We start from the raw sequence: 19397 nt of genomic DNA on the forward strand, positions 1-19397 counted from the left end.
ACATACGGGTCGCCCTCTGTATTGGTAGCATGCTTGAGACCAGAAAGTCCCCAAAAGATGTGGGCTTGTAGTCGAAACACGACAAAATGAGACTCTCCCAACAGGCGCGGGTGGCAGCAGCTATGACAATTCACAAGAGAAGGCGGAGGAGGAGGACCGGGTAGATTTAATATAACCTGACTCCCCCGTCTGAGGAACAAGGTTTGCCACAGTCTGGGGCGGGATTGCCCATCAGCTTGGTGCCCCCGATCCCAGGGGCACACACAGTTCCCATGTACATGTGGTCTGTGCCCCTGTCGGGCTCCCTGGTGGGGGTGTGACACCATTTTCTGCTGGCCACATCTGAGCCCGGGAAGGGAGTTTGACGACACACACCCACAGCCCGGAGACAGGGAGCTAGTGACTCACGCATCACCAGGGCTGTGATAACGAAGAACTCTCTGAACACTAGATGCACGACAGCAACCTCTGGCTCAGTCTTTCTGACCTGAAATAATGCTTTGAAGAGGGAGGGCCAGCCTCTGTAAAGCAACTGGCTTCCCCAGAAATGCAATGGCTTCCCTTGCTATGGGAGAACTCTTAAGCACTGCAGTGGGAACAGTTTGACTCTCCAATCCTTTAAGTTGAAAGCCATCCAAAGTAAGGGGCTTTAGGATTTACTGAAGAAGACATGCGCAAGGAGACAGGGCCTGCCCTGTAAGAGTCAGAACGCACGGTTTGTTGCATCTAATTGACTGCAGCCACAGACAGGAGTGGAGCATGGTCCTCAATTTCCACTTTACAGGTGAATGTACAGATTAGGACCAGCTCCAGGCAGAATGATTGGAGAGTTCTGGGGTCTAATTTGAGGACTGTTGGGACCATGTATCTCTGAAACCTCCTTCAAAGGACAGCTACAGAAAGTGCCAGCTAAGGAGTTTTTAATCATTTAACATCCCCTAATGCATCAAATTGGAATAGCCTTATTGGACTTTTATTTCCTGTTTAGTAAAGTTATAGGCAAAAAGCAAGTTCTGATGAGGACAACAGAAGGGAAAATGGGCTCTGGCAAATTCAAATGCCCCAGGGAAGAGGCAGGTAATAGAAATAATAGATGGGGCCAGACACAAGACCATTCTAGAATAATAGGGTACGCTGCAGTAGGCAAGGCTCACACCCCATCTGAAGAGTCAGCTGCAACCCATTAGGGCCACATATGTTCCCAGCTGTCCTAGGCTTTCAGGAGCTGGCCCTCTGGATTTCTGGCTGAGATATCCCTGTTTTTAAACATTAGCTATTAATTCAAATTTAAAATAAACACCCACCATGTACTCCCTTCCACAGTAACCTGTCTACAGGTTGTGTTGGCTTAAAATAGGGCACTTTATAGAAGTCAGACTTGACTAGAGTACAAGCATTGGCAGGTGAGATGGTGCAGGAAACCAGGGCCTATGAGCTACCCATGTGCAGGGGTGGGAAGGAAGAGATGTAGGGCTGCCAAAGATAAATCCATCCACTTGCACCTACCTCTGCCTTGGCCGCCTGCTGTGGATGACACGGCGCCCCCTGACAGTTCCTCTGTTGAAGCCCTAACCCCCAACATGACTGTATTTGGAGAAGGGGCCTGTCGGAAATAACTAAATGTGGTCATGAGGGTGGGGTCCTACCCCAGCAGAACTGATGCCTTAAAAGAAGAAGAGACAGCAGGGAGCCCTCTCTGAAATGCCCAGTGTTGGGAGGGAGTTTATTGGGGGGACCAGTGAAACCAGAAAGAGGGCTCACCCAGACACCTGCAGCACCTCGACGGCCAGCCTCCAGCAGAGAAAAATCGATGATTTCTGTTATTTAAGCTGCCCCATCTGTGGTGTTTTGTCCCGGCAGCTGGAGCGGACTACTAAGCACACTGCCTAAAACATCAAGATAGGACCGGTTTTCCCAATGCTTCCCAGGAGCACCTCAAGGGCTGGCCGAGGAGGTAACTGGGTCTTCAGAAGGCCACCCTTCCCTGTCAGGCACTCTTGTTGAATCCACACTTCAGTGGATGAGGCATGGGAGATGGAAAGCATTCTTTCCTGATTTGCCAATTCTACACACACACACATTCCAATAGGAGCCACGGGGGTGGGGGCAGGCCCGGGGCTGGCTGGACATGCTGCAAACAGTGGGTAAGATGCAGCCCCGCCCATGCCTTGGGCAGCAGATGGGGACACCATCGTGGTGCAGAGTGACAGTGCGCTGACAGCAGAAATGCAGGCCGTTGTGGGAAGAAAACCAAATCACTATCTTGACTGTCCCGTTCCTTTGACAAGATAGCAAAGGCCGATGTGAAGGGAAACCAAGTGACTTCACATGTGTTTAAAAATCAAAGACTTTGCAGCAGTTTGAACATTTCAGCCAACTGTCCAATGCCCCCATCTTTACTACAAAGGAAAATTTAAGCAAAACATGATCATTGGACACACTGAATTACAGTAAGTTTGAGTTTTGAACTTTATTGGCCTCACACATTTGTTTCCCTCAGATCCATTCATTCATTTTGGCTTTATGGTTCAGAAGAGCTGTAAAATTTTTATAAACCAGTTTTATCACTGGGCACATGTAATTATGTTATGAATTATAAATATATAATCATATTATGTTCAAATATAATATTGACTATGCAGTTATAATATGCAAGTCTAGTATAATCGTGTTATATAAGGATGATGTAATTATTATCAATTATAATAACATAATAAAAATTATTTAAGTCAATGCTGGGATGTGCTTAATAGTGTTTTTCTTTCTGAAAAGGCTTCATAAGTAGTTCTGGCCTAAAGGCATAGCAGGGAGGATGGAGTAGGGGAGGAGAAGAAGGGAGGGAAGAACAGGGTGTGCAAGGTGGGGGGCGGATACAGAAATGGGTCTGGCTCAGCACCTGCCGCTGTCCAGGGTCCTGACAGGTGCTGAGCCAGACTCCCTCCCTGTGCTCAAGGCCAGGACAACCTGCTAAGTCCTCATGTGATATGGAGAAATCACCAGGCCTGATTCTAACATTTACCAAGTATGGTTTGGGGGCAATTATTTGACCCTTCTGGTCATATCTGGTTTCCTACAATTCTTGGGTTTGGGGTAGGCAGAGATGAATTCAAGCCTCTCATTTGCCTTCTCTATCCCGAAAAATCTATAAGCAGGCACTTGCTTTAACTATGACAGCTACACACTCTCCTGACCTGCTTGATATTCAGGCACAGTACGTGTACCCATCATGAAATTACAGGGAGCACACTGTGATATTTAAAGGTATTTTTCTAACACAGGTTAGAGACAAACTCAAGTGGAAAAATGTAACACACTAAGCAGGTCCTAATGAAAGCTTATGTCCCAGAGAAACATTGGCATTTTAAATAAATTTTCTCTCAACAAATGCATTTCATCAACTTATATGTTCCTGCAACATATATGCTGTCCTACTAATAGAAAATGGGCACAGTTATTTTTATGATTTTATTATAATAATTTGGTTCTCATTGGTCACCATCAGCAGAGCACAGGCTGCCCCAAAGACAGCTTTTCTTTACCAAACATGACAGATAGAGCCCTATGAGAATTCTTCTGCATGGACTGGGAAGCAGGGAAGAAGAAGAGGGGACAGTTGTGATGCCACCCACTGAGAGGAGCAGAGCTGGTGCTCGTTCATTGCTGGTGGGGATGTAAAACTGTGGAAAACAGTTTGATGATTCCTCAAAACAGTTAAACAGAATTACTGTGTGACCCAGTAATTTCACTCCTAAATAAATACCCAAAAGAATTGAAAACAAGTGCTGAAATGCTTGTACATGAATGTTCATAGCAGCACTATTCACAAGAGCCGAAAGGTGGAAACCCAGGTGCCCATCATCTGAGGCATAGATAAACAAAATGTGGTCCATTTATCCAGTGGAATAATAGCCATCCATAAAAGGAGTGGAGCACTGACATGTGCTATAATGTGGATGAACCCTGAAAACATGCTGCTGAGTGACAGAAGTCAGACACACAAGGCCACATATTGTATATATTTGATGTGATTTATTAAAAATGGGCAAATCTAAAGAGACAGGAAGCACACTGTCGTGGCCAGAGGCTGAGACAGGGGGATAGAGAGTGACTGCTCGTGGGCATGGGGTTTCCCTCTGGGGTAATGGAAATGTCTTGGAACTAAATAGAGGTGGTGATTGTGCAACATTGTGAATGTGCTTAATGTCATGTAAATGGCTAATTTTATGTTCTATGAATTTTACCTCAATTTTTTAAAAAGATGCTACTGCCCCTCTAGCAACAGAGTATGAAGCCCTTTGAGAGAGGAGAGGCAAGTTCTCCCCGACGTGCCTCCACGGGCTCCTCCTGCTGGAAGGCCCTCGCCCTGCTGACCTCTCCCTGGGACAACTGGTCCCCTAGATGCACACCCCATGCAACCTGTCCTCTGTCAATCAGCGGTGATCTCCAATGCTGGAGGGAAACACTGGGACTTACTAGGTTTCTCTCCAGTGTGGCTCCTGCTGAAGGGACTTGTAGGGCCATTTTTCCTTTATGTGATTTCGGCAATATCTGCTAACTTGAGAACTGAACACCTGCAAGACGTGCTACTCTACTATGTGCTTGTTCATCATGTGCAATGCATAATAATTCATAGACTATATTCCACCTGCCCCCAAAAGGACTTAAGGATGTTCATAATAAAAATAGTTACAATAAGGCAGTTAAGAATGATTTTTTAAAAGGGGAACAATATGTAGAAAAATTTATACCAGAAAATCACATAAAAAGGATTTCACCCATTGATTGAACATCACATTTAAGCACTGAGCTTGCCAGCTGCTAATGTGAAAAAGAAAGCTTATCAATTATAACTTTGTTAATGTAAAGGATGAGCCTCTTAGGATCCTTCCACAAATAACACAGCAACGAAAAATATTTAAGTGCCTTTTAAAAAAAGCATTTACTTTTTCAAGAGATGATTTATCAGGATTGTTTCTACACCGTAAAGAGCTTTGGCATCTACTCTTCCCTCCAGCCTAGGAACTTCCCTTCACCAAATTCCAAATTCTTAATTGTGGCAACCTTGAGTTTTATGAGCAAATGCACATGGGGGTTCTGCAGTCTGACTGGGCAAGGCAGTCAAGTTGTAAACTCGATGACCCAAGCAGCTCAGTAAGACCATGTGTCTCCCCACAAAGACTGATCACTTCAATTGATTACTGACTGAATTTGCCTTAAAACTCGGGTCCCTGTGGGTGTTAGAAAACAAATCCCCAGTTCAGGTCCAAATCTTCTGTTCATAATGGTACTCTAATGCCACAGGAAACCAACCAAAATCCTTTTACACCTGGGCATTTTCAGATATTTCTAACTTTTGAGATTGAAACAAAGCACACATACACAAAAGTGCACAACTCCTAGGTGTACAACTCTGTCAAGTTTTAGCAAAATCATAACCCAGAATGGGAAACAGAGCATTTCCAGGAGCTCAAACATTTCTATCCTGCCTCCTCCTTGTCAAGACTCTCCAAAAAGACAACCACTGTTCTGATTTCTAACACCACAAATGTGTTTTGCCTGTTTGTTAACTCTATGCAATTGGAATAAAAATATTTAGTGTCTGGATATTTTGTGTACGATTCATCCACGAGTGTGAACCAGCAGCTTGTTCTATGTCACTACCACCCAGCGCTCTCATTTTTGAATATTCCAAAAATCTATTTATGCATAGTCAACTATTGTTGAGCACTAAGGTTGAATCCACTTTGGAGCCATTAAAAATAAAGCTGCAAAGAACACCTTGAACATGTCTCTTGGTGGACGTATGTATTATTTCTGATGAACATTTATGTAGGGATGGAGAGGCTGAATCATGGGATATGCTGGCAGTCAGCTTTTACAGGGCAGGAAGTATGCGTGGGTCCCCATAGCCCACAACCTCACCAACACTTGATGCCAACAGTCATTTCCCGTGCTTGCTATTCTGGGGGGCACAGTGGTGTCTTCACATGTATGAGGACAGCAAAACTCATCAAGTCACAGATTCTCTCTTTCAGGAGTCAAAGGGCAGTGAGTTCAGAGCTTCCCTCCATGGCAGATTCCAAACCCACATGCCTCCAGGAGGCTGGGAGTTACACAAGCAAGCAAAATGGTCTGGGCTCAAGATCATAGTAGTGTTAGGTTGGGGCGAACTGAAGAGCATGTGTCCCTCTGAGGAAAGGATCCATTGCTCAGCTCCAGCTGGTCATTGCCAACAAACATGGGCTAGCATCACCACATCTTCTATTTTTTAAGAGAAACCAGAAATTAATTTTTTAGGTAAAACATCCCCATTTAAAAATGCTGGCAGCTTAAGAAACCTGTCTGAAGCCTGCCTGAGGGCCATGGGCTGCGTCTCACTTTGCACCCTCTGCTCAGCCGTTTGTGCTGAAACTCAGATCCACCAAATCTCAGGCAGATGCTGCCCTTTGTTGAGGGACTCACAGGGTTTTCTAGTTTGACCCATAACAAATAGCTGCTGCTCAGCTTTTTGGTGGGACTGTGGTCATTTCTGCATCGTCTGTAGGCAGAGTGGCCACGGCACCCAAGGTTAGATGCCACTTATTTTGATTCTACAAATGTCATATCTCAAAATTCCTTTAAATCAAGATCTATTTGTGCATGAGTAAGGTGAAGTCCCCCTTCTTATCCTGAAGGAATCACTTCCCACGCCTGCAAGGGCTGCTCTGAATCCTCTGTTGCTGGCAAGCATGCCCGTGGAGAAGGGAAGGCAGACATGCCTCGTGAGGTCCAGAGTCTTGGGAGTGTGGGTGCTGCACACAGCTCGGAGCCAGACCACAGGGACTGACTGGGCTCCTTCTGCGCACGCGCCTGGCCGTGTCTGCAGGGCCTGTGCCTCCTGTGGGCTCTGACTCAGCGTACAGGCTGTGGTGAGTTGGCAAAACCACGCTCAGAGTCACTTACCAAAGCTTTCCCCAAGCCAAGCATGTCTCTCTGATAATTATAAGTGGGGCACGGACCTGGCTTTTTAAACAATTGACTCATAGGCCAAGAAGGTTGCCTGTGTCCTCAGGAGGCAGCTGAGCTCCGAGTGCACCTCCTCATGTACAGATCAAGAATGGGACCTGGCTCTGGGCCTGGGGCAGGCCAGTGTGTATAGAATTTCTTCTTTCTTTTTTTATGTTTTCCAGGTAAATTAAATACATAGTAAGCAACATGGATTTTCACTTTCTAATGGTGATATAAAGGTGTTTTTAAAATGCATGTTTATTGTATAAATGAAATACCTTGAGCATATTAATGACAGTGTGTCTTGGTGAGAGTCCACAGAGATAACCATGGGGCTACAGCAAACAGAAGCTGGGACCCAGCTCCAGTCCTGACTCTGGAAAGAGGCAGCTTGTTAGCAAACTGCTTAGGGTTTCCATGCAGCCCAGCCAGTCTTCCTCAGGGAGTGGGGCCTGTCTCTCTGTCGGTCACAGAAGGATACTGCAAAACTGAAGTGCTCAGGAGAAATCAAGACCTTCAGAAATGGCGATTACAGCAGAGACGAGGCCCTCGCACCAGGCAGCCGTCTCGGCACCCTGACACAGACTCACTCACTTCATCCTTGAAACAGGCCTTTCCATGGGGCACTCTTCTATGTCCACTTTGCAGATGAGGAAATTGAGGCCTGGGGTAACTGTGTCACACAGCCAGGGGTGCATAAAAGAATGAGAAGGACAGACAAAGAGGCAGATGGGCTTGTGGAGGTGCAGAACATTGTCATCCACAGACATTGTTTTGGGTCAAAAAACACCATCCTATGGCTATTGATTTCTGAAATACAGGTGACTCCAGTACAGGTCATCTTTTAAACCCTATACTAAACAATGATTGACTCGGTTTATCCCAAAATAGAAGTTCAAGAAGGGAGACCAAGCGCTTGCTTGATTTTATGAGTCCTCCACTGGGAGGAGTTCACAGAAAGGCTTGAGAATCCTTTATTAGCATGAAAAAAAAAAATTCACCATCACACACCAGTTACATGATAGCATCTGGACTTTTGTTCATTTGGGGCCCTGAAAGATTGGCTTACCTTGGCAGTACCCTCCCTCCAGCCCTGCCCCGGCACAGGAGCCCTAAGGCGGAAGCTGCTCCACGTCTGCACGCTCCTGCCTGGTGGCCACCAGCCACACCTGACCTTTAATTGTCAATTTAAGTTCACTTAAATCAAATGAAATTTCAGTACAGAGAGCTTAATTCCCCTCCTCTTGTGTGCAGGCTGGACTTAGTGACTTACTCCCAGGGACTAGGATAGAGAAAGAGGAGAGGAGCAACTTGTAAAGCCTGGCAGACACCACCTCCACCGAGTGATCAAGGTCAACATACCGAGAGAAGTCAAGTGTATGGCTAGTGCCCCGGTGCAATGTGAGGAGGGCACTTACTCTGTGGCGTCTTTACCCCAAACCTATGACCCCAATATAACCGTGAGGAAACATCAGGGAGCCCCAAATGGGGGCTGTTCTATCATGTATCTGGCCGGTACTATTGGAAAGTGTCAAGTTTATGGTGAACAAGGAGAAACCGAGACACTCTCAGAAATCTGAGCAGAAGGAGGGATGACTCTATGCAATGTGGTGCCTGATGGGACCCGGACACAGAATAACTTATGCCCTGGCTGCATCTAGACACATCAACCATAGGTGTACATCTGCTAGGATTGGTCCAGTGGGCAGATACAAGGCCACAATTTATCTTATTGGTTTTGCCCCAGAGGTTTTCCCTTCTGCCTCTGCAGCTGACATTCACATGATGGGGTTTATTTTCCAAAATCCCATGTAGCCAGTAGCAGTGCAGGACATAGGGTGCAGGGCTGGGAGGAAGGCAGTTCTGTTGTGCCCAAAGCACAAGCTCAGTGAAGATCCAGAAAAAGCAGGTTGAGACTCGACCTTTGCAGCACCCAGCTCTCCCCGGGGCTGGTGGGTTTGCTGTCAGTGCATTATTTAATCTCTCCACGTCTCACTCCCTCACCTGCAGAAATGAGCATCGTGGCCCACACCTTCACAGGGTCATTGGGAAGATTAAAATGACCAGCCTGTGGGAAAGATCCAGGTACATATTAAGAAGGAAATAATATACTTTTCTGACCTCTCCATGCAGAACTCTCAACCTGACATGGTGCATCTCAAATTACAAAGGAAAATCTTTTCCTATCATAAATTCATCAGCCCCAGGGGACAGCAAGCATCTTGATTTCCTTTGATGGGAGGAAATGAGATTGCCTCTCCGTCTGGCATGGAGAAGTCATTAGGAGGTCTGTGTTGGTTTAGGAGGAAGCCCAGATCATTTTTTAAATTGCTCCTTTTGCTCAGGCTGGACTCAAGGAGAGAGCCTTCCTGGCTACAAGCTTGATCTTGTTTTGTCGCTCTCTGGATGGCCCTGTCAACAAATCTGCTGCTTCCCTGTCCATTCTCGCAGGATCTCTATACTCCAAAAACTGAAAAAAGAAAACTGAATGTCTGTAGGGTCCCTCAGTGTGAAAAACGTAAGACTGTATATTTCCGATGGTGTTGTATGAGATTCAAGGCTGCAGCACGTGACTGATTTGCCCCTACAAAGTTTTAAGTGGCCCCAATGTATCTACATAGTTTTCAACATTTAAATAATAGGAGTTTTAATGTAAAAATGATGATTACACTTTCTGGTGAAACATCAGAACATTTGGCGACCGAAGGCCTGCATTTCCTCATGGTCACAATTAGCTGTGAATGTCCCCATTATCGTCTGTTGTTCTAACTGTCCTTACTCATTTCTGGGCTCCTTCAGGAAAGTGGGCTCAGAGAGGTTGGGTGACTTAGGCAAGCTCACACAGCTGATCCATTTCAGAGCCCAGACCTCCATCCGCCCATCCAGGGCCCTCCCTCCCACACAGAGGACCAACCAGCATTTACATTATTAGTATGTGTGCCCAGCACACGTTGGCTCCTGAACATCTGGGCTGTTTTCTAAGGTGGCAAAATTGATTTTCTAGGATTTGTGTCAAGGGTGAGTCATGAGCGCTGCAGACCAGCTGCAAGCTGGGCACCTCAGCTGCTCCTGGAGAGGCTCTCATGTCAAGGTCAATGACCACCGTGGCCTCTCCCTCCCATTCTTCCTTCTCATATCATGCTGCCAGGGGATTGGTGGGCCCCCTGCAGAGCAGAAGTGACATGGGGGCATGGAGTTGGGAGCTGGGCAGGGGGGACTGAGCTGGGCAGACCCTCTAGGACTGGTGCCAATGATCTTCCGGGCTTTCTGAAGCTGGTGTCAGCACACCACAGCCCACACCCCAAATCCAGCCTGCCCTCTGATGTCGTAAACAAAGTGTTACTGGAACACAGCCATGTTGACTCATTTACAACCCCTACCATTATAGAGCAATTTTGGGAGAATGCATGCATATTTTTAAAAATATTTGTTTCCTCAATGCAGCCTTTGCTGACCCACTGCAGGGAAACAAGAAGACAGATGTCCAGAAAACAAGGCCAGGGAAGGGGTCTCTGAGAATGCAACACCCCAGCAGAGACTTACATGCAGTGGGGCAGCAAGCCACAGGACGTGTGGTGAACAAAGGACAGCAGACGCCAAGGTCCCAAGGTGGACTTTGGGGACAGAGAGCGGAGAGACCAGCAGGACAGTGGCCAGCTCGGGGGGAGCTGGGTTTTCCACAAAGGTTGATAAGAGCAGTGCCAGGGTGAGAGCAGGACCAGGGCAGGATGAACACATGACAAAGAGGATGAGGGGGACGGGACATGTGGGAGACCAGGGGTCAGGACTGCCGGCTGGGCAGTCAGGGAGGAGGGGTGCCGGTGGCCAGGCCAGTGCTGGGCTCCATCCATGGGGCTGAGCCTCCAGGCCACAGTCTCTGTTGGGCTTCCAACAGACTCTATCAATTCTCTGACTCTCCTCCAACCTGACATGAACTTTTATCAGAGAACCTTGTTTTGGGAAACACACATAATCCCACTGCAGAAAAAGAAAACTGCAAATTGTATTTGAGTAAAGAGGGTGTTGGTGAGGAAGCATTCCCGAATGCTATGCTTTCAAAGAACTATTGCCGGAATGGCCCCGCTCTCATCCAAAGGGCCTCTCGGTGTGGCCATCAAGTGCTGACGCCCCCAGTCAGAGGCAGGAGGCCCCCAAGGCAACAGCCCGACCGGATGCAGTGCTCAGACACTCCCTGGCCTCCAGAACATACCCTGACCGAGCAGATGCTACTTGACCCCAGAGACAATGAGCTTTATCCAGGGAGACCCAGGTTTCCAATGGGATTCTAGATCACACAAGGGAAAAGCAGCCTCCCTATTGTTGCAGGAGCAAAACTGGTTTATAAGGATGCTTTTAACAAAAGGAAAATCACTGTCTACAGTGCCATCATTCTTCATTTATCCATCAAACCCACCTCCACGTGGACCCGGCCATCGAATTTGGAGCCTTGATCACCTGTGGGAGTGGGTCCAACTCACAGGGGCATGGAAGCACCACTGAAGGCCTTCTGCATCACCCGCTGGGCACCATCCCTAGGAACTCTGGCCCCAGGTACCAGCTGGTGGTCCCAGCAGACAGCAGGTGTTGCTGAGACAGCCCCCCCTCATGCCCCCACCACCACGCTCCTCGGTTCCAGTGACCCACCACTTCCTTTGCCCCCATCCTGGGATGGTGGCTGCTTCCTGCGGTTACTAACCCATGGGTACCTCAGCTCTCGCTCTGGTTCTTTAGCTTGGCAACACTGTCCCATCAGTGTCCTGTATTTAATCTCCTGCTCAGTATCCAGAGGAACCTGCTGCCTGGCACCAGCAGAGGAGGTCTGGCCAAGAGTGGCTTCTCAGGCATATTAGCTCAGCACAAAGTACCACCAACTGGGGGTGCTGAAAACATCAGAAGATCATTCTATCATAGTTCTGGAGCCAGAATTCCAAAATCAAGGTGTCACCAGGGTCCCGTTCCCTCCAGAGCTTCTCCGGAAGAATCCTTCTTGGCCTCCTCCAGCTCCTAGTGGTCCTCGGCAGCCCTTAGCTCATAGCTGACTCACTCCAATCGATGTCTCCATCCCCACTGAGCATTCTCCCCTTTGTGTCCCTGCTCTCTCTTTTTAAAAGGACACAGCGACTGACTGGGTTCAGGCCCTACCCCCAGCCTAGGATGACCTCATCTTAACTAACTACATCTGCAAAGACCCTGTTTCCAAAGAAGCTCATATTCACAGGCTCTGGTGGACAAGGATTTTTGGGGTACATCATTCAACCCAGTATACACTTGGCCAAAAGACACAAGGCAGCCTGGCCAGGCCCGGCCCTTCCACCCAACAGGCGTCCCAGCAGCACTGTTCCAGGGGCACCATAGGATCTGCAAAATAGCACAGCAAGGGCTCTGACAACCCAGACTATCCTTGGAACCAGCCCACAAGTAGCCTAGGGCCTACATGCTACATATACCCAGGTGGAGGGACTGCCCAATAAATCAATTTCCTGTCCTTGAACCCTCACAATGGTTCCAGGCCTGACTGATACAAGTGTTAGAAACCATGCCGAAAATTTCAAATATGACATACAGAGGGATGTCACTGTTTGATTTAAATAAGCTCCATATGTTTGTCAATGATAAAATTAGTTATTTCCTTTAAAGGCCCGTAGATATTAAGCCAGAGAGCAAAGGCATTAAAATACATATGATAACTTTTCTTTTGAAAATAATAAATTTCACTATAAAGAAAAAAGTTTCTAGAACACTATAGAAAAGAAAAACCAGCTGAGTTTCCGTCACTCAGAGATGCCAACCTTAACTTTGTTGTAAAACTACTGTCAGCATTTTTTTGAAAATGCTTGTTTTCCTCTGATACAGCAAATCTCAAGGTCGTTACGCTCTTCACATTAAAGACAATAAAAAACACTTTTAAGCAAGTGTGTATTCATATGTAAAGAATTCCCCAAGCCTTGAGTTTCTTTAATATTATTTAGTATAGTTGGTTTTCCAGCCAATAATGGGGTAAGAGCTCTTGAACCCCAGTTGTGTGGATTGTGTAGAAATAGCCACCCTGATTTATTAGCGTTTATTAACTTCAGCTATGCTGAAGTTATGTCCCATAAACCTCAGGGACCAGAGGCAGACTGTTCTCACCATCATCCCTGGTACTCTGTCAGCAGACTTAGTATAATGTGAATAGAAGGTCTGCATTCCACGCTAACCCTGGAATTCATTTTGAAGCCTTGGGACATAATAGAACCCAGCAGAAGCCATCCCAGCCTGGCAACAAGGGTGGGAGACTACATCGCTCCCTGCTACCAGAGGCAAAGGACATGCCTGATTTACTCTCTCGTGTCCACCCTGAAGCAAGGAAGATTCAAGACATAGCTGCACCATCAGCTGTTCCAGGCGGCCCCCAGTGACTCCACCCTGTGCCAGGGCACCTGGGAGAGAGGGATGTTCACAGAATCTGCCCACGCTGCTTTCTGGATGCCACTCATTTGTTTTTCTTCTCAGAGAAGGCAGACAAGAGAAACTCATTATACTTAGGAAGTACACATTCAAGTTTCTAAGCAGGAGGTTTCTACCAAGACAGACCTAATCCCTCCCTCTTATCTCCTTCCTCCAACTAAATGCCTCTTTATTCTGTTGTGAGAATGCACAGACCTCCCTGTATGGGGCTAAGGACAGTTGTATTTTAATTCGTAGCCACCTTTTGCAGAATAGCAGAATAACTTGCCTGGTCATCCTCCAATGATTGGCCAGATCCAAAAACCATCAAAGACTGAAAACCACTCTCGTTCAAACCATGAACAGAAGTAACAAAGGAAAAGAAACCCATGGCTTGTTTCACTTGGGTCATGAAATTAAGAATTTAGTGTGAGTCATAAGCACAGTTCTGAAACATGAAGCCTACAGGTAACAAACGTAGGCCAGTGCTGAAATCACTTCCTTATCTCTGCAGTTAATGTTCTACTTTTACCACCATTTCCTGGTGTGAGTTTCAAGTCCTGTCTGTGTAGACAAAACACAGTGGCTGGTTTAGAAGTCATATATCTTATTTCAATGCTTTTCATGGCAATTCCTCAGCGGAAGCGAAGATTTTTACCTCCCATCAATTTGATCACAGAATGTTTTTAAACGATCTTTCTATCACTTCCACGGAACTGTCCATGAGATCCCATCTCCGGTCTCTCTTGGGAAAGATGCTGCTCACATCCACCTTACCTCTTGGACTTTGTTCTAATCAGCCAAGACCCTTCTTGTGATACCCACTCATGGCTGGCAGCTGCATGCTAAGCTGTTTCACAAAGGACTTTTGCAAAATTGACTGGATGCCAATTATTCTGCAGAAGTATCTCTAAGAAAACTTTCACATCTGTGCTAATAATTTCATTTCCCCCTAATTAAACCATCTTAGGAAACTTGTAAAAAATGCTAACAGAGGACATTTGATTCAATGTTATCTGCATTTTGGGGGAAGAGAGGCCAATTCAGACATGTAACCATAGGCTGGTAGATATTTTGCCATTTTCCATAAAGCGGAACCAGCAGTGAGCGACCACCAATCCAAATAAAAATTCCCTCTAATATACAAACTTGGCTGGCATCTGATGCCCACCCTGAGGGAACGATCTGACAATGGTTTCTAAATTAATGTGAGAATTTCAACTTACTGACCTACAATGAACAGATAAAATAGCACACACTGGTTTAATAATTCAAGTAGGCCATAACACAAAATGTAGCTCTGATTTACATTTGGGCTAAAGTAAGGGAGGGGATAAGCATGCTCTGCTTCTCTAGCCCAGACCTAGGGACCTCCAACTCCCTCCCACGAAAAAGTTTCCATGTAAAAGACACGCAGAGAGAAGGGTCAGGAGGCCGAGAAAGCTTCCCTCCTCAAACAAAAAAAAAGCAAAACCAAAAACCCAGAAATATTTGTATTTGAAGAAAGATATAAATGATCCCCTAGCAAAGATAAAAGTAAGCTGAAATTGTAAAAACCAGATTAAAATAACTGAATAAAATCTGTACTACAGTAAATCGTATTGAACTAAAGTCCTGGTTTTGATAAGTGTACCATGGTTATGAACAATATACTCATTGAGGTAAGCTGGGTAAAGGGGACAACGGGAATTCCGTATGACTTCTGCAAGATCTAAGTGGATCTAAACTTATTCCAAAGTAAAAAGGTTTTAAAAATTAAATCATCAAATGCTAGACAGAACATGGGCTGTTCTCTGCCAATTAGTGCATGATTTAGCAAATAAACATGGTTCTCTTACTATACCTCAGGTAAGGTATTAAATTCTGTGGGAGAGTCTAAAAAACATTGGAAGGAGCCTCTGCCTTTATGGAGCTTATGGTCTACTTGTAAAAACAGAGTCCATAAGCATAGGACATGTTTAAAAATTATACTTACGGAAGTATAAGTGATGTTACAAGACTACACATGAGTGGTTACAGAATAACTGAGATGAAAAGTGGATGCAACATGTTGATTGGAAAGAAAGCATGATGCACACACTAAAAAGATGGTCTGCTGTACTGTGACTTCCCAGAAGGCACAGTGTATGTCATCTTTATTTCTGATCCCCATATTATGTGGCACATGACAATCTCTAAGCCAATTTTTCTTGAGTGATTGGATATGAATGAAGATGCTACTTGATCTAAGTCTTCAAGGGTTCACACGGGACCGAGTGGAGCAGGAATCACAAAAAGGGGGTAACCTGAGTGGGAGCTCCAGGTGTGGAAGTTAAAGCCATACCTGGGAAATAGAGCCTCTGCCAGTTGGCCTGGCAGTCCCATTTGTAGTCGAGACGGGCTGGCATCAGACCAGGGAGGGGCTTGAATGCTAGGAAGATAATTTATATATTTTAAGTGACCTAGAGAATTTACACAACTTATATACTAGTGTCCCAGAACTCCACAAAATGATTCCTATGGTATGACTGATAAGAGACATTTCTCACTTCATCTTTTCCTATCTGTGTTCATGAAGGCATGTTCATGGGCAATCAGATGTTGCACGAGTAAGAAGTGTTAATTGAAAAAATATGCAAATTTTGCTTAGTTTGATATTTTAAAAACAATAGAATGCAAATAATGATGATTTTGTTCTTCCTTACCAATCCTCATATTTCTTAATTGTTTTTCTTCTTTTATTGCTTCGGCAAGTAGAGGTATCCCAGTAGTGAACTGAGGCAATAGTAGGCCTAGTGATTAGTTGGCAATGGATTAGTTCTGTGAATCCAATTCACAGAAGAGTGTAAAGAAAATCATAAATACAGTAAGGGAAGGTATGAATCAGAGAAAACTGAGCAGGGACTCATTATGCAAGCATCCTCACAGGTCCCTAGAGTGTTGCATGCTTCAGGTAAGATTTCCAGTTAAAGTAATTTTTCTTTTTCACAAAGGGCCTTTCAGTTATCCTATAGGATTTTATTCATACATGAAACCCCCAAAATACCAAATGGTCTAGCAGTAATTAATGTTAGCAGTAAGTTATGAGTTACAACTTGAAAGGATGGGTATCAACTGACAGAAGTGCATCCAGTAATTTCAGATCCCACATTAACTATGTGAATCATTAAACCACTGTTAAAGTAGTTTCCAAGGCATAGGTTAAATCAGATAATAGGTTGTTTGTGCTAATAATGGCTTCAACACCGATAAGATGTTTTTACTGGTATGACACTAAGGCATGGCAGTGACATAAAAATCAACAAGAAAGCACCTGAAAAATGAAAGAATAACAACTAGTTCTTGTGTTTTGGTGGAAAATTCATGAAGTGCACATTCTCTGGAATAATTTTGATTAGTCAGGGGAGGGGGAGTGGGCAGTGCACACAGGCTCAGTTAAAAACAATTATTTGATGAAGAAATCACATATGCAGAGCTACCTTTGATACAAATTACCTTTTTTCAAAAGTGGCTTGATAAGTACATAAATTTATGGAATAAAATTAGCATACCAATTTATTTTCAAAGACAATTACACAACTGCTATAAGTTAGGACAGTGTCCTAGAATGTAATGGGAAATAATAATGGCATTGAAGATAATCTGAATTATTTCCCATTACATTCTAGGACACTGTCCTAACTTATAGCAGTTGTGTAATTGTCTTTGAAAATATATTAGTATGCTAATGAGTAATATATATACTAATATATTAGTATGGACAATGAGAGCATATTTTTCCAAAATAGTACCCTACTAAAATATGACATCTTAAAAGCCCATGGTGAGCCGATAAGGAAATGAGCATTATTAATCCTGGCACTAGGAATTAATATATCAAGATTGTAATTTCATAACAAGCCAACTTTTTGATTCTGCCAGCTTAATAGAAAAATTAGGAGATAAACTAGTGATTAAAAAGTATCATGTTAGTCTTTTGTCTGCAGTGATCATTGAAACTTATTAGGAAGTGCTTGTGTCCCCAAAGCTTGGCCAAGCCTTGCGTACTGTCCACGATCCTGATCAGACGGTGACAAGGCCATTCTCATTCTCTAGCAATGGTTATCTCAGGGTAAATGGCACAGATCACCTCTGATTTGGGGAAAACACTGAGAAAAACAAAGGACAGCATTATGTTTGACTAGTTTCACACCAAAGAAGCATTTGATAACATCTAATGCACATAAATATTATGATACTTAACATTTACTGAATGCCTCTGTGTGCCAGTTGCTGTATTGAACACCTTACCCACACTTTCTCTTTAACATTTACAACAATCCTATAAGATAGGTATTACTATTACCCACATTTCCTATGTAAAATTTGAACATCAGGGGTTAAATAACTTGACCAAAGTCACCAAAGCTACCAAGTGGTAGTTCTGGAATCAGAACTAAAATCTGATTCTCCCAGTGGAGATATGAACCAGACTTATGAGGTCCCAGTAAAAGTTCCAGAGAGGAAAGAGATCAATAATCATTTGCACATCCAGCAAACAGTTAGTGTGGGCCAGCTGTGTTCCAGGTTTAGTGTATGAACAGATGATTGTCTGTTACCCACTGACCCTAAGGAGCCAGAGTTGAATACAGATCCCCAAAATGAAAATACACTTGTAATAACAAGGAACAGGCTCTGGGAGCAGATATGTGATCCCAATTTCAATTCCCTGTTCCCACCTACTGGCTGTGCGATCTTGGATCAGTCACAACTCCTGTGAGCTCGTTTCCTCGTTCCTTACCCACTCCACAGGACTTTTATGGGGCCTACATGACATAATTCAGGTACTTGATAAAATGTCTAGCACAAAGCAAGTGTTCAGAAAAATCCTAGAATTTATTATTATTGTGTACCATCATTCAAGTACCTTCAGTGACTCTGCTACGATTAAAAAACTGGTAGAGAAAGGATGTAACTAGATGTGAAAGGTCATGATTGTGGTTTGAAAACACTATAATCTATAGTCCTTCTAAAGGGACCATAGTAACATCACTCATGATTCAGTGATAGTTACATAGGCTTAAAAACAAAACTGAAAACAGGAGACATTGTTTGGGAAGGCTCTGCTGAACAGAATTCTTAAATATTTATGTTATTAATTTAACAGATATTAAATTTATTTATCATGTACTGTTCTGAACATTTTATAGACATTAATTTATTCAAGGATCATGTGACTGCATGAAGTAGGTGCCACCTTAACCTCTATTTTAGAGGAAAATGAAGCGGGTGAAAATGGTTTGCCCAAGGTCACACCCTGGGCTTTGAACCCAAGAAGTCTGGCTCTTAGTTTGGGCACTTAACCATTGCTCTGAATCATCTGCCCTTGGCTACCTCCTGCCTCTGTTAAGATAAATCAGGAAACAGTTCTCATTGAACAGATTCCATGCAATAGCCAGCATAAAGGGCTAGCAGGAAAAAGAAATTTCCAAAAGCCCATGTCAGCTTCCAGTTATGGCAGCTGTTAAACAAAATAAGGGACCATATGGGTTTCACATTATGCACCATTCACTGTCCTGGACACAAATGACCCTTAACATTTATCTTTGATCCTCTGAAGTTTATTCCATTTAATTAACTCAAGAATCATAAATGTAGCTCTGAACAGAACACCACTGCACTGCATTTGAGGGCAGAGATATAATTATGCTACTGAAAAATATATTAAGCAACAACTAACAGAAGTGTAAATATATCCACTGCCCAGAAAAAAAAATTTAATGCCTTAGAACTTATTAAGGGAACTATTTCAGGGGGAGAAGGATGAACTATTCAACCAGCAGCCTCACATCTGATTTACAGGACGCATTGTTATGATGTTTTTATGACTTTGACCTTGGAAGGATTTCTATATAAAAGAGCAAAGACATGAAGCTGCTCACGCAAAAGCCAGTCACATAAACCAGAGGAAGGAGGCTGCCTGAGACCTTGGGAAGAATGCTCCACGCCTCGCAAAACTTAATGAT

General features: G+C 44.3%; 1 protein-coding gene across 3 annotated transcripts in view; it reads right to left on the bottom strand.

Annotated features, from left to right (window-relative positions):
- Window positions 1-19397, bottom strand: part of RIMBP2 (RIMS binding protein 2) — a 174492-nt gene that overhangs the window by 79270 nt on the left and 75825 nt on the right. The gene's annotated exons all lie outside the window — the stretch shown is intronic.

This window comes from Manis javanica, chromosome 15 (genome assembly GCF_040802235.1).
Source record: "Manis javanica isolate MJ-LG chromosome 15, MJ_LKY, whole genome shotgun sequence".
Classification (NCBI taxonomy): Eukaryota; Metazoa; Chordata; class Mammalia; order Pholidota; family Manidae; genus Manis; species Manis javanica.